The following is a 5251-nucleotide window of genomic DNA, read 5'->3' as shown; positions in this document are numbered from 1 at the left end:
TGTCAGGTTGGTTTCTCCTTCTCCTCTTTTGTTATATTTTGTTATATAGGCATGTCCAACGGGGCGACGTAAATAGATCTGAGCGACTGTTTGCGTCCGTGAGGTCAAAAAATGCGCCTGCACCCTGTTCCAGCGTGGCGACACATACTGACCGGGTCATCTGCTTAGACACAAATACAGTCCAAATATGCGGCACGTTTGCCGCGGATGTTGCGCGGTCGCGCCGAGCGTCCGCTCGCTTCTCCCACGGACCCACCTGGCAGCAACCCTTGCTCGAGCCGGCGCGAATGCAAGCACAACAACTGCTGGGAAGGGCAACCGCCGGAGTGGCAATCGCGTTGATTGACGCGCGAACCGCCGCGGAAGAGCAACCGCAACCCTCTTCAGTATTTGCGCCGCCATTTATCCCCGTTCAATAAGACCCCTGTATCTGCGCTAAGGATCTCCAATCGGCATGCGTCATTCATCTCTACAACTGAGCCATGAGCAACCTATCTTTGTCATCAGACACCGATAGCGAGGGGAAGCCGCTGTGATGACGCCACGCTGAGCAGCTCTAGCTCCCCGCCGACGGACGACCATGAGGAGGAGGGGGAGGCTGTTGCCGATGACGGCCAGGATGAGGAGGGGGGGGGGGGGGGGGGGGGACGTCGTTGCCGACGATGGCCAAGACAAGGAGGTGGAAACCTCGATTCTACCTAGAAATGTATGTTTAATTCTTTCGCAGTTTGTATGTTTAATTTGTTTCAACATGTTGCACTAATTTCAAAACCTTATTCTATCTAGAAATTTGAATATCTCAATCGTGTCTACTATGATGAACATTTTCTCTCCCTCTACTTTTAAAATAAAGAACATGCCAGCCTCGCCGGATGAAATGCGTCGGCCCGCTGGGGCTGCTCCCGACGCAAATGGACAATCTTGGCCTGACGACCATTTCGGTGTCCGCGGGAACGCAAACGAACACAACCGGTCGATTTGGCATCCGATTTCCGTCGCTCCTGTTGGAGATGTCCTAAAAACTTGCCATGTCCTGTGTGCTTTGTTTTTACTATAGGTGCACGAATGGGCGTCCGAACTTCTTATCCGATCAAAATAAGCATGATTACTGTATGTGTGTGCTTAATTAATGCCGCCGCCCCCCCCCCCCCCCCCCCCCCGGTAGTGTGAATGTTAGCCCAAAATAGAAGTAAACATGTTGGCAATTCACCTTCTATGCTTCATAATTCCGTTAAGTCTTCCAAGGAACAAACTACCCTGCAAAATATTTCCACTCCAAATGGTAACTAAAACGCATCCTTATAGGAATTTACTGAATATAGTGTTGTTTAGACATCGATACATACAGAGTTAAAGTACACGTCATGTATTTTTGTGACAACGAATAAATTTGAGCAATAGAATGCACGGTTTTGACTACAAGAAAGTACTTCTCACATTTACTTGCAATCAGTGCTCGTGATTTTCCCTATGTTGTACTACTAAATTATGCAGTGTCTTCTCTATGAGTGATTGCCTTTTTTTAACGATATATTGTATGGATTGCATAAAGGTTTGCCTGACGAGTTATCTATGTGAATCCTTGCTAATAACTGTAAGCTCTATGAAGGTTTGTAGATATCACAAGAAACTTAATTATAATCAAATTATATACAAGTTCGCCATAGATTTTTACCAATTAATTTTAAGTGTCCTCTGTGCCGTAACCACCGATGACCATACTGTAACAATCCCAAACTTATGTAGATGATGATTTTAATGTTCCTTTTTCAACCTCATTTTTATCATTATTATACAGATTGTTCATCGGCTCAAGTTTCACGGGGTCGTGCGCCAAGGCGCACATCTAAATCTAGTATCTATAATTTTTGATGCTCCATGCTTGTTTTACACCAATTTATATATGTTTTGCTCATACTTCGTTGCACTTTTATAAATTTTCCGACACTAACCTATTAACAAGATGCCACAGTGTTAGTTCCTTGTTTTCTGCTATTTTGTATTTCAGAAAAATTGTACAGGAAATATTCTCGGAATTGGACGAAACAAAAGCCGAAGTCAATATTTTTCCGTAACGAAGACAGAGTCCAGAGGGCAGTCGAAGAGGGGCAGCAGGGCGGCCAGGCCATCCCTAGGCGCGGCCTAGCCCTGGCCCGCGCCTAGGGCTAGTGTGGGCCACCCTGGCCTCCACCGACATCGCCCCTTCACCTATTTATTCACGATCTCGGCAAAACCCTGAATACCCGAGCCTCCATCTGCGAAAATCTTCGTCGCGACCGTCATTGCGGGTGCTAGCTCGGGAGGGTTCTGAAGCTCTTCCCGGCATCCTGCCGGAGGGGGAAATCATCGCCGGAGGCATCTACATCGCCATGCCCGCCTCCGAAGTGATGCGTGAGTAGTTCATCCCTGGACTATGGATCCATAACAGTAGCTAGATGGTTGTCTTCTCCAATTTGTGCCTCATGTTTAGATCTTGTGAGCTGCCCTACATGATCAAGATCATCCTTATTTAATGCTACATATTGTGTTTACTGGGATCCGATGAATATTGTGTACTATGTTGAGATCGATTATATAATCTTGTCATATGTTATTTGTGATCTTGCATGCTCTCCATTGCTAGTAGATACTCTTGCCAAGTAGATGCTTGTGACTCCAAGAGGGGGTATTTATGCTCGATAGTAGGTTCATGCCTCTAGTTTTCTGGAAGAGTGACAATAACTTCCAAGATTGTAGATGTGATGTTCCTACTAGGGAGAGAACAAAAATGTTTTATCCAAGGGTAATTCTATTGTTTGCTTTACACACATTGCTTAATGCGATAATTTGTTGCTTGCAACTTAATACTGGAAGGGCTTTGGACGATAACCGGAAGGTAGATTATTAGTCATAGACGCAGTTGGATTATGGTCTATGTATGATGTTGTAATGCCCAAAAGAATCTCACAGTAATCATCTTGTCATGCATGGTCGATATTCTGTCAATTGCCCAGCTGTAATTTGTTTACCCAACATGTTATTTATCTTTATGGAGAGACACCTCTAGTGAACTGTGGACCCTGGTCCTTTCCTTTACACTGATAAACTCATCCACTGCAATCCTGTTCTGTTTACTTTCTGCAAACATTGTTCTTTTTAATTACTGCAAACATCTCTTTCCACTCGATACGTTTAATCCTTTGTGTTCAACAAACCGGTGAGATTGACAACTTCACTGTAAGTTGGGGCAAAGTATTTTGGTTGTGTTGTGTGCAGGTTCCACGTTGTTGTTGACGCCGGTAGTGCGTCCTGCAATAGTCAGCCAACAACACCTTCAGAAGTCACGCCTTTCTCCTACTGGTCGATTAAACCTTGGTTTTTTACTGAGGGAAAACTTGCTGATGTGCTCATCACACCTTCCTCTTGGGTTCCCCAACAACTGCCAGCAGTTGCAAGCAACAGATTATCGCATTAAGCAATGTGTGTAAAGTAAACAATAGAATTACCCTTAGATAAAACATTGTTGTTTTCTCCCTAGTAGCAACAACACATCTACAATCTTAGAAGTTATTGAAATTCTTCCAGAAAACTAGCTAGAGGCATGAACCTACTATCGAGCATAAATACTTTCTCTTGGAGTCACAAGTATTTACATGGCCAGAGCAACTACTAGCAACAGAGATCATGCAAGATCACAAATAACATATGACAAGTATATAATCGATCTCAACATAGTATTCAATATTCATCGGATCCCAACAAACACAACATGTAGCATTACAGAAAGATGACCTTGATCATGATGGGCAGCTCATAAGTTCTAAACATGAGGCACAAATTGGAGAAGACAACCATCTAGCTACTGCTATGGACCTGTTGTCCAGAGATGAACTACTCACGCATCACTTTGGAGGCGGGCATGGCGATGTAGAGGCCTCCGATGATAATCTACCTCTCCAGCAGGGTGCCGGGAAGAGCTTCAGAACTTCCCGAGCTAGGGTCTATGATGGCAGCCGCAACGGAACTTTTCCTCGATGGAGGCTCGGGTGTTTAGGGTTTTCCCGAGATCGTGAAAAAATGGGCGGAAGGGCGAGGTCGGTGGAGGCCAGGGTGGGCCACACCATGCCATGGCGCGACCAGGCCTGGGCCCACGCCATGGGGTGGTCTAGCCGCCCTGTGGCCTCTCTTCGTCTCCCCTATGGACTCTGTCTTCGTTATGGAGAAATAAGATCTTCGACTTTTGTTTCGTCCAATTCTGAGAATATTTCCTGCACAACTTTTTTGAAATACAAAACAGCAGAAAACAGGGAACTAACACTATGACATCTTGTCAATAGGTTAGTGCCGGAAAATGTATAAAAGTGCAATGAAGTGTAAAAAACATATAGAAATTGGTGTAAAACAAGCATGAAGCATCAAAAATTATGCATACGTTTGCAACGTATCAACATCCCCAAGCTTAACTCCTGCTCGTCCTCGAGTAGGTAAGTGATACCAAAATATTTTTTGAGGTGACATGAAGCCAACACAATCTTGATCAAGTTATTGTAAAGCATTGTAAGCTGGGATCAAAGTACTCTAAACATAGGCATGATAGATATAACTCTAACAATATAACTTTGAAACTATGTTATAACATGAGAAGTAACTCAAACAAAGGATCATGAATAATTGTGCATTGAAAGCAATTGTTTGTTTATGAGCATAGAGAAAACATAGCAAAGTGGTACTCAGCTTGTCCTCTATGAAGTAGAAAAACATAAATGTCAGGAGACCTTTATAGTTCAAAGGGTGACTAGATACAAGTAATTTAATAACAAGCAATAGCATAATCATGAATCAATAAGTTTTAGCAATCAGGAATTAAGCTTGGAGATGCTTGATACGTCTCAAACGTATCTATAATTTTTGATGCTCCATGCTTGTTTTACACCAATTCATATATGTTTTGCTCATACTTCGTTGCACTTTTATACATTTTCCGGCACTAACCTATTAACAAGATGTCACAGTGCTAGTTCCCTGTTCTCTGCAGTTTTTGTATTTCAGAAAAGTTGTACAAGAAATATTCTCGGAATTGGACGAAACAAAAGCCAAAGTCAATATTTACAGTAACGAATATAGAGTCCAGAGGGCAGTCGAAGGGGGGCAGCAGGGCGCCTAGGGGAGGTGTGGGCCACCCTGGCCTCCACCGACATCGCCCCTCCGCCTATTTATTTACGATCTTAGAAAAACCCTGAATACCCAAGCCTCCATCCACGAAAAGTTCTGT

This window comes from Lolium perenne, chromosome 4 (assembly GCF_019359855.2).
Source record: "Lolium perenne isolate Kyuss_39 chromosome 4, Kyuss_2.0, whole genome shotgun sequence".
NCBI classification, from domain to species: domain Eukaryota; kingdom Viridiplantae; phylum Streptophyta; class Magnoliopsida; order Poales; family Poaceae; genus Lolium; species Lolium perenne.
This window is presented reverse-complemented; position numbering follows the sequence as displayed.